This window comes from Saccopteryx bilineata, chromosome 5 (assembly GCF_036850765.1).
Source record: "Saccopteryx bilineata isolate mSacBil1 chromosome 5, mSacBil1_pri_phased_curated, whole genome shotgun sequence".
Lineage (NCBI taxonomy): Eukaryota > Metazoa > Chordata > Mammalia > Chiroptera > Emballonuridae > Saccopteryx > Saccopteryx bilineata.
The window spans coordinates 168719937-168731864 of NC_089494.1; the positions used below are offsets into that span (position 1 = coordinate 168719937).

The 11928-nt window shown below is 33.5% G+C and overlaps 1 pseudogene; it reads right to left on the reverse strand.

Annotated features, from left to right (window-relative positions):
• Nucleotides 1-8972: 8972 nt before the first annotated feature.
• LOC136307062 (U4 spliceosomal RNA) lies at nt 8973-9053 on the reverse strand (annotated as a pseudogene).
• Between the last annotated feature and the right edge of the window lie 2875 nt (nt 9054-11928).

Consider the following 11928-nt stretch of genomic DNA (forward strand, 5'->3'; position numbering starts at 1 on the left):
GCTGCCAGCCCTGCCTGCTCTCGCTGGCAGTTCTAGTTGGAACAAGCTTACCCAGAGCCATGCTTTGAGCGTTACTGGAGGAAGGACCTGGCTGCATTTAGAGCCTCTTGCTCTGCAAGCAGTGGCTGGGGTGAATCTCAAAGCTAAGTCCCCAGGCTGCTATCTCAGGTGGGAGAGACATGGGGAGAGGCATCCGGAAAACTTGGGGATAGGAACCTGGAAAACTGAGTCTCCCATTGTCAGAGCCTCCAAGCCCTTACAAGTCCCACCTACCAATGGGACTGAGGCCCAGGCTACATTATCACCACAGTGACATAGCAGAAAACCTCTGCCCAATGGCCTTACAAGGGGCAAAACCTGTCGTACAGTGCCACCTGATAAAAAAAAAAAAAAGAAGCTACTTCTCAAAATCAGGAAAAAAGTACATTGTTATAACTTTATTTCCTTATTTTTTTTTCATTTTGGCCATTTTATTATCTTTCCTTTTTATTCTTTCCTCTTCCTTTTGAACTTCATTATACATAGTTGTTACATAATTCATTCTTGTTTTTTATGAGGGTTTCATTTCAAAAACCTTTACTTTTTTTCTTTTATTTTTCTTTCATTCAATCATCATTTATCAACAAATTATTTTATATTGGATTCATATTTTTCTTTGTGGCATTTTGAGTGTTTTATACTTTATTTTTTATCTCATTGTCATATTTCCTCAGTTTCTGCTCCTTGTTTCTGTAGTTACTGTTTCCCTTATCATTACAGAATTTTTACTTTTTTACTGTATATTTTAAATTTTTATTTTATTTTTTGAATTATCTCTTATTAGTGTTATTAACAGTAACACTCCCAAATGCAATTAAGGAAAAAGAAATCAAATATCATGGATACAAAAGACAGAGATGTAGCTCAGATAGATGATAAAAAATCTCTAGAAAAAAATTTTAATTGCTTGGAAACCTTGGAGTTAAATAACAGAGAATTAAATATTGAAGTCTAAAAATACTCAGGGAAATATAAGAAAGCACAGAAAAGCATTTTAGAGAGCTCAAAAAACAATTTAATGGACAAAGGAATACTGCACCAAGGAAACTGAAACTATAAAAAGGAACCAAACAGAGATGAGAAACTTAATACATGAATTAAAAAACAAGGTAACAAGCTTAACTAATAGAACAGGCCAGGTAGAGGATAGAATTAGTGACATAGAAGACAGGCAACTAGAGATATTACAGAGAGAAGAAGAGAGATTCAGAAATTAAAAAAAAAAAATGAGAAAGCCCTACAGGAATTGACTGACTCTATCAGAAAGAGCAACATAAGAATAATAGGTATATCAGAAGAAGAGAGAGAGAGAATGGAATGGAGAACATATTTAAACAAAGTATTGGTGAGAACTTCCCAAACCTGTGGAAAGAATTAGAGTCTCAAATACAAGAAGCAAACAGAACACTGAGTTACCTTAACTCAAACAGACCTACTCCAAGGCACATCGTAATGAAAATATCACAAACCAATGACAAAGAAAAAATTCTCAAGGCAGCCAGGGAAAAGAAGAATACAACATATAAAGAAAGGCCCATTAGATTATCATCAGATTTCTCAGATGAAACTCTACAATCCAGAAGATTGTGGATCCCAATATTTAAAGTACTGAAAGAGAGGAACTTACAGCCAAGAATACTATATCCATCAAAGCTATCTTTCAAATACAAAGGAGAAATAAAAACATTCACAGATATAGAAAAGATGAGGGAATTTATCACCAGAAAAGCCTCAATTCAGGAAATATTAAAAGAGGTTATCTGACCATTTACAAAAAACAAAACAAAATCAAAAGTAAAAGATCCAACAAGATCACAATAAAAACAAGATTAATCTGTGACAACAAAAACAAAAAATGGGAGAAGACAAAGATTAACACTAGCAAAGGTAGATAGAGTGCAGAAGCACTTATCAGATAACATAATACAATGAATATAATATATATCCTTTTTATTACCTAATGGTAATCACCCCTGAAAAAAACACTATAGAAACACATGGCTTAAAAAAAGAAGAAACAGAGGAAAGAAGTATGGAATACAACCAGACAAAAACAAATGACAGAAGAACAAAAAAGAAGAACCAAATGAGAAACAGAGCTGTCAGAAAGCAATATATAAAATGTCAATAGAAAACCCTCAAGTGTCAATAATTACATTAAATGTAAATGGATTGAACTCACCAATAAAAAGACACAGGGTAGCAGAAGGGATCAAAAAAAATCCAACTGTATGCTGTTTACAAGAAACACATCTATGCTACAAGGATAAAAAAAAATTCAAAGTGAAAGGTTGGAAAAAAATTCTCCAAGCAAATAATATCCAAAGAAAACAGGTGTAGCCATACCCATATTTAACAATGCTGACTACAAGACAGTAAAGGTAATTAGAGACAAAGATGGTCATTTCATAATGATAAAGGGGATATTGAATCAAGAAGACATAACATTTCTTAATATATATGCACCAAACCAAGGAGAACCAAAGTATATAAGACATTTACTAACTGATCTAAAAATCAAAACCAACAATAATACAACAATACACCACTAAGGGCACTAGATTGTTCATCCAAATGTAAAATCAATAATGAAATATTGGCCTTAAACAAAACACTAGAACAATTGAATATGATAAACAGCTACAGTACATTTCATCCCAAATGGCCAGAGTATACATTTTTCTCTAGTGTACATGAAACGTTCTCAAGAATTGACCATATGTTGGGCCATAAAACTAACATTAACAAATTCAGAAAGATTGAAATTATACCAAGCATATTCTCTGACCACAAAGCTTTGAAACTAGAATTCAACTGCAAAAAAAGAAGTAAACAAATGCACAAAAATATGGAAATTAAAAACATACTTCTAAAAAATGAATGGGTCAAAGAAGAAATAAAAGCAGAGATCAAAAGATATATTCAGACAAAAATGACAATACAAAAATGACAAACAAAAATGACAGAATCTCTGGGATGCAGCAAAAGAGTAATAAGAAGTAAGTTCATATCACTACAGGCTTATATGAACAAATAAGAGAGAGCCCAAGTAAACAACTTAACATCACATCTTAAGGAACTAGAAAAAGAAGAACCAAGGCAACTCAAAACAAGCAGAAGAAAGGAAATAATAAAAATTAGAGCAGAAATAAATGAAATAGAGAACAAAAAAACTATAGAAAAAAATCAATAAAACAAGGAGCTGGTTCTTTCAAAAGATCAACAAAATTGATAAACCCTTTGAAAGACTCACTAAAGAAAAAAGAGAAAAGACTCATGTAAACAAAATCCAAAATGAAAAAGGAGAAATCACCACAGATATCATAGATACACAAAGAATTATTGTAGAATACTATGAAAAACTATATGCCACCAAATTTAACAATCTGGAAGAAATGGATAAATTCCTAGGATGACACAATCTTCCTAGACTGAGTCACAAAGAAGGAGATAGCATAAATAGACCCATAAGCAGGGAAGAAATAGAAACAACTATCAAAAACCTCTCCAAACTTAAAAGTCCAGGGCCAGACAGCTATACTAGTAAATTCCATCAAACATTCAAAGAACATTTGGTTTCTTTTCTACTCAAAGTCTTCCAAAAAATTGTAGAAGAAGCAATAGTTTATGAGGCCAATATCACCCTCAAACCAATACCTGGAAGGGACAACACAAAAAAGACAAAATTACAAACCAATATCTCTAATGAATACAGATACTAAAATCCTAAACAAAATACTAGCAAATTGAATACAAAAACACATTAAAAATATATTTTATCATGATAAAGTAGGATTCATCCCAGAATCACAAGGATGGGTCAGCATACATAAAACAGTTAACATAATACACCACACCAACAAAACAAAGAACAAAAACCATATGATCCTATCAATAGATGCAGAAAAGGCATTTGATAAAATACATCATTTTATGTTTAAAACACTCAACAAAATGGGTATAAAGTGAAAATATCTCAATAAAATAAACACCATTTATGACAAACCATCAGCTAATATCATATTAAATGGCAAAAACCTAAAATTTTTCTTCTAAAATCAGGAACAAGACAAAACTGCCCACTCTTATTCAGCATAGTGCTGGAAGCTCTAGCCAGAGCAATCAGACAAGAGAAGAAATAAAAGGCATTTGTATTGGAAAAGAAGAAGTAAAGGTTTCACTTTTTGTAGGTGATATGATCTTATACATTAAAAACCCCAAAGACTTCACAAAAAGACTATTAGAAACAATAAACCAATACAGTAAGGTCACAGTATACAAAATTAATATACAGAAGTTTATTGCCTTCTTACATGCCAACAAAGAAACTTTAGGGAATAAAGTCAAATAAATAATCTCTTTTATGGGCAACAAAAAAAAATAAAATTTCTAGGAATAAACATAAAAAAAATGTAAAGGACTTATATAATGAAAACTAAAAAGCATTGTTAAGGGAAATTGAAAAAGTACAATGAAATGGAAAAATATTCCTTGTTCTTGGATAGGAAGAATAAATATAGTTAAAATGACAATATTACCCAAAGAGTATACAAATTTAATGCAATTCCCATCAAAATTTCAATGTCCTTTTTTAAAGAAATGAAAAAAAAAACCCTTTAGGTTTATATGGAACTATAAAAAACCCTGAATAGCCAAAGTAATCCTAAGAAAATAGAATGAAGCTGGCGGCATTACAATACCTGACTTCAAATTATATTATAAAGCCACGATAATCAAAACAGCGTGGTATTGGCAGAAAAATAGACTGGCAGACCAGTGGAACAGAATAGAGAGCCCAGAAATAAAACCACATGTATATGGTCAAATTATCTTTGATATAAAAGCCAAAAACACATAATGGAAAAAAGAAAGCCTCTTCAATAAATGGTGCTGGGAAAACTGGATAGCCATATCCAAAAATATGAAACTCTACTGCGGTTTGTCTCATTGTAACAAAATTAGTTTAAAATGGATCAAAGACCTAAATATAAGATCTGAAAAAATAAATTACATAGAAGAAAACATAGCTACTAAACTCAAGGACCTTGGTCATAAAGAACATTTTATAAATTTGACTCTAAAGGCAAGGGAAGTGAAGGCAAAGATAAATGAATGAAACTACATCAGACTAAGAAGCTTTTGCACAGCAAAAGGAACTGACAATAAGACAAACAGATAGCCAACTAAATGGGAGATGATATTTTCAAAAAACAGCTCAGATAAGGGCCTAATATCCAAAATATACAAGAATTCACAAAACTCAGCAACAAACAAGCAAACAATCCAATAAAAAAAATGAGAGGAGGACATGAACAGACACTTCTCTCAGGAAGAAATACAAATGGCCAATAAATTTATGAAAAGATGCTAATCTTCACTAGCTATTAGAGAAATGCAAATCAAAACTACAATGAGATACCACCTCACACCTGTTAGATTAGCTATTATCCACAAGACAGGTAACAACAAGTGTTGGAGAGGCTGTGGAGAAAAAGGAACGCTGATTCACTGTTGGTGGGAATGTAAAGTAGTACAACCATTATGGAAGAAAGTGTGGTGGTTCCTCAAAAAATTAAGAATAGAACTACCATATGACCCAGCAATCCCTCTACTGGGTATATGCCCCCAAAACTCAAAAACACTGGTACGAAAAGAACATGGTATATAGCCCCATGTTCACTGCAGCATTGTTCACAGTGGCCAAGACATGGAAACAATGAAAAAGCCCTTCAATAGACGATTGGATAAAGAAGATATGGTACATATAGATTATGGAATACTACTCAGCCATAAGATATGATGACATAGGATCATCTACGACAACATGGATGGACCTTGATAACATTATACTGAGTGGAATAAGTAAATCAGAAAAAACTAAGAACTGTATGATTCCATACATAGGTGGGACACAAAATTGAGACTCATGGACATAGATAAGAGTGCAGTGGTTACCAGGGGGAGGGGAAGAGAGGAGAGGGAGGGTGTCAGGGGGAGGGGAAGGGCATGAAGAAAACCAAATAAAAGGTGACGGGGGACAATTTGACTTTGGGTGATGGGTATACAACATAATCAAATGTCAAAGTGATCTGGAGATGTTTTCTCTGAGTCTATGTACTCTAATTGATCAATGTCACCCTGTTAAAATAAACTGTCTAAAAAAATGGAAAAAAAAGAAACACAACAGCCATAAATTTGGAGAATATAGTCTCAATATTTATATTTAACAAATGAATTTTATCCAGAATATATAATAAGCTCCTACAGTTCTATTAAATGTAAAAATCCAATTTATGTTAGTAAAATACATAAATAGACTCTTTTCCCAAGAGGTATACCAAGGTCACTAAACACATGAAAATGTTTTATATAAGTGACTGTCAATAAAATGCAAATTAAGGCCCTGGCCGGTTGGCTCAGTGGTAGAGCATCGGCCTGGCATGCAGGAGTCCCGGGTTCGATTCCCGGCCAGGGCACATAGGAGAAGCGCCCATCTGCTTCTCCACCCCTCCCCCTCTCCTTCCTCTCTGTCTCTCTCTTCCCCTCCCGCAGCCGAGGCTCCATTGGAGCAAAGATGGCCTGGGCGCTGGGGATGGCTCCTTGGCCTCTGCCCCAGGCACTAGAGTGGCTCTGGTCGCGACAGAGCAACACCCTGGATGGTCAGAGCATCGCCCCCTGGTGGGCGTGCCGGGTGGATCCCAGTCGGGCGCATGCGGGAGTCTGTCTGACTGCCTCTATGTTTCCAGCTTCAGAAAAATACAAAAAAAATAAATAAATAAAATGCAAATTAAAATCACAATGGTAATGATTAAAATAAAAGTCTGACATCATCAAATGTTCTTTAGGAAGGGAGACACTAGAATAGTAAAATATTGTGAAAGGGGTGTAAAATGGTACCAACTACTTTGGAAAAAGATTTGACAGTTCCTTACATAAGCCAAGTATATACCTAGCAACTATTCTATTTCTAGATGATTATTCAAAAAGAATAAAAACTTTGGTCATTATAAACTTGTGGAAGAATATTTACTACACTATCATTTATCATGCCTCAAACTGAAAATTACTGAAATGTCTATAACCAATTGTACTATATCTATGAGAGGCAATATACTCAGTAATAAAGAGGAACAGACTGTTTATATATGCAATGTATGATAAATTTCACATTATGTTAATCAAATGAAACAAAACACAAAAATGACATACTATATCATTCCATCAAATCAAGATCTAGGAAAAGCATAACTGAGTTAATGATGATAGAAATCAGAAGAGTGATATTCAATAGTGTGTGTGAATTGACTAGAAAGCTTTGGAGAGCACAAACTGGAGTGATAAAAAATTCCGTATCTTAAGAAGAGAGCTTATAAGTGTGTGCATTTATTAAACTACATAAAGTAAACACTATTTTTGCATTTTGTTGAGATTAAATTATACTCTACTTAAAAAATATATTAAATTCAAAAGAAAATAGCACTGGCTCAAGCCCCATTCCTCAAATTTGTTGTGGACCCACCATGGCCCCTATTTTTCCAATGTCTTGCAAGCAGAAACATAAGAAAAGTTTGAGGTCTCCAGTAGTCAAAATTATGAAAGAGATAAAAGTCCATAAATAAAAAATTACTCCAACAACCAATGGGGCTTTCTCATATAATGTCTTCTACAAAACCTCTTAAATGTTTTTTTTTGAGCAATCCACTTTTAAACTTGTATTTCTTTCTGAAAAAGAAGAAGGGGTAAAAAAAATATCCACTTTTTTAAAATAAAATTTCTATTGCTGAAACCACTGGAATAGTATTTGAAAGAAATGAAAACACCATGAGGTGAGGACTGGGAATACCACAGTGCAGTTCTTTTCCTTCTTGCATGCCTAGTAAATATATCTTAGGTATATTGGTGTTAATTAACTAAATGGTACTACTAATAATTTATGAAATTCAGTATAATATAATTTTGCATACATTATCTTACTTTACACTTACAATAATAAATAAAGTTAGTTGTAGAGTCTCTATTCTACAAATGAAGAAACTAAGAGAGCAGTTAAGTGAGTTAAATAGTGACAAAACTAGGACTGTATGTTAGGGTCAATACTGTTTCTACCTGTGCAACTGGCCTGGACACAATTTTGTGAGGCACCTGTTTGTTTGTTTGTTTGTTTTGCTTTTAGTGTCTAGGATTTGTCTAGTAGACAAATTCAATATATCAATTATATTCAGAAACTTTTCTCAGAAATCTAAATTTAATAATAAATCTTTTAAAGATCTGCCACTCAAATCTAAAAAAAATTTTTTTTTCTTAATTTTGGGGGACAAAATTTTTTAAATGTATGCTAAATGTCTTAATAACATAAACTCTCTATAAAGTAGTACAACTTCTGATTCAGTGAATATTTCTTTTTTATAAAAATTATTGTCAGTTTATTATTTATCATAATGTGAATCTTTGACTCCACAAACACTTCCTGTTATGAGTTGAATTGTGCCTTTCTAAAAAAGGTAGGTTAATGTCCTAAACCCAAGCACCTCAGAATTGGATCTTTTCTGGAAACTCAATTGTTGCAAATGTAATTAAAATGTTGATTGAAAAGATGATAAGATGATGTCATAATAAAATAGGGTAAACTCCTCATTTATAAGACTAGTGTTTCTGTGACTGCTAAGTGAAGACAAAGACACACAGGAGAACACCATGTGATGGAGGCAGAGATTGTAGTTAACAAGCTGACAGCCAAGGAACAGCAAAGATGACCGGATAAGTTTTCCATTGTTCTATTGTTGTTTTAGTTTTCATAGGGTCATGTAATTTCTGATTAGATTAAAACTGGAAATAAATTTTTGCTACATTTTATCCCTTAGCATACTAATTGCTAGACACGATAGATTTTTTTTGTAAGTGCTCACCTGAATGAAGCCAACTCAAATTCTCTCCATAAAACAATTATTTTCAATTAGCAATAACTGCGCCTCAGATAAGCCTCATTTGCTATGATACTGCCACTGCGCAAAGCTAAAACAATTATTTTCTAAATATGATTTCTAAGGTTAAATAGATTTTTTAAACTTTAATTTTATTTATCTATTTTTACATAATTTAATTCCTTAAAACCTCTTCAGTTAACCATTTCTTAGTTTTGCACCATCTTGCAATGCTGATGTTATGAACTTCTGACCATTAAATGGAGTCAGCTATTTGGCAAATCTACTTAAGATATGTTTTCACAACATGGAACTTATTTCACACCACCTTTCTTGTTCGGGTTTGCATTGACGCTTTCCTCCCCTTGGGCATGAATAACAGTGTTATGACACTGGCTTCAATAAGCAACATTTTATGGTGTCTAATCATGTGCAAATGTGTTAAAATTGGTAGTTTTTAGCAAACAGTTATGGAACATATTACCATAAGGCATTTGTTCATGGCGTGACAATGATTGGCCCTTGGCCACTTAAATGTTTTATTTAATAATGTGGGAATTTCAGTGTGTTTTCCTTTCATTATTTTAAACTTGAAAACAGAAACAGAAAGCCCCTTCTTTAAAGTTAAAACTTTACCGCTTACAGTCTGTCAAAAGCAATATAATCATCTGGATTTTGGAGAGGGGTTTTTGCAAGATGTTAATTTAATATACTGGCATATTTCATGATGCTTTTTATATTTTGAGTGCTTGAAGCTATCTCTTCAGTGACCACCCAGGAAAAATAGACTTATTTTCGAGTTGCAGCTGAAGAAAGAAAAAAACCTTGTCCAAATAATATTGCAAATATTGGATTCAGATTAATATTCTTCCAGTGAACACATTGTTTAAAAAGCCAGATAATCATTGATATATACTAAAGTAAAAGATTAGATTTTTTAAGATCAAATTTTGCTTTTCCACATAGCACTTTAAATTTTACTTTTTCCTCTTTAAACTGTCCCACAGAAATGTTTTTCTATGAAATATAAGATAACCTGCTAATACTCTGGAAAGTGAATTTTCAAATAATTGCTAAATATAAATTTTTTAAAAAGCTAGTATTTTTAATTAAAATGGAATAATGTAATATTCTCCTGGATGTATTTAGACAGAGAACTATATATTTTAATGTTTTCTGAGATTGGAGAATACAGATATTTTTTAATTTCAACATAACTTAGTACTTTTATTTAATACCCACAAACACATCTTTCAGCCTGACTTCAGAGACCTTTCATGAAACTTAGTCCTTAAATAAGTTTAGGATTACCTTCAGCTCTATTAAAAATAAATAATGATTAAATATAACAAACCAAACTTGTTTTAATATGCATATTAGATTGGCTTAATTTCAAATTTTGAAGGGTCTCTTAAAAATGTTTTCAACAGCCCTGGCCGGTTGGCTCAGTGGTAGAGTGTCGGCCTGGCATGCAGAAGTCCCGGGTTCGATTCCCGGCCAGGGCACACAAGAGAAGTGCCCATCTGCTTCTCCACCCCTCCCTCTCTCCTTCCTCTCTGTCTCTCTCTTCCCCTCCCGCAGCTGAGGCTCCACTGGAGCAAAGATGGCCCGGGCGCTGGAGATGGCTCCTTGGCCTCTGCCCCAGGTGCTAGAGTGGCTCTGGTCGCAACAGAGCCACGACCCGGAGTGGCAGAGCATCGCCCCCTGGTGGGCAGAGCGTCACCCCCTGGTGGGCGTGCCGGGTGGATCCCGGTCGGGGGCATGCGGGAGTCAGTTTTCAACATACAATTTATACATAGCATATGTTTGTTTTGGTAGTCTGCATATTCATTTACAGAAGTAAGCTATCAATCCAAAAGGAAAAAATGGGAAAGGAAACCTTTAAATTGGGGCTATTTTATTTCAAGACTAAGTGTACTTAGAGGTCTTGATCCAATTAAGTGTGTGTGTGTGTGTGTGTGTGTGTGTGTGTGTGTGTGTGTGTAGGGAAGTAAGATGACAAGCTGTGTTGTAATTTTCAGACTGGAGAAGTTGAATATCCAGAAATCCACATGTAGATCAGCTGTTGGTAGCTTTGGTAGACACCACTTAACATTCTTGACAATTGTCCATTAAAACCAAACCCATGTGACTCTAGTAATCCTTGAAGACAGCCGCTGCCAGGAGGATTTAAAGAGGAACCTCTCCTAGCATCATCTGTAGGTAACTACCCAGAGGTTTAGCCTTCAAATAGAGAACAAGAGCTACTTCTGCTAAATGTACAATGCAAAATGGAAAATACGTATTATAACTAACTCAGCTTATACATTCTGAGGAATTGCTTAAACATTTAAGCTCTTAGCAATATTTAAATTAGATTTCAAAAGTGTCTATTGATGCTTTTACTATAAAGATTTAAAATATTATGAAAAATGCTATTCAAATTAGACCAAATTCTTAAACTGATGCACAGAAATTTTTGTGAGTATGCATTTTCTTGTTTGATAAATCATTTTTATTTTATGTTAATATGTAGTAATTTTAAAATTTATTTAAAAAACAGAAGGAAGAAAATAAAAATTACTTAGGATATTATCACCAGATTCAATAATGATACATTTTTGTAAAATATAAAATAAAATGTACTTTATAAAATATAAAATGTATATAAATATAAAAATACAAATATTTTATATTCTGTATTTCATCATATACCAACATGCTATACATGTCTGTACATACACATATATATGTAAAATACCTCTATATAACAGTGCTAATAAAATTTTACTGTAAACTATGTAGTTTTATTTCTAGGAATCCCCAATTTCTAGCTGTCTTACTATATGGATGATAAAAGCAGCACCTATCTGCATAGGGAGTATTGTCTTTTTATCACTAAGTGCAAACTGTGAGCTTAAATGTCCCTAAGAAGGAGGGAATAACCTCTCTAGAGAAGAAAAAAACAATAAAGCCCACCTCTTCTGGC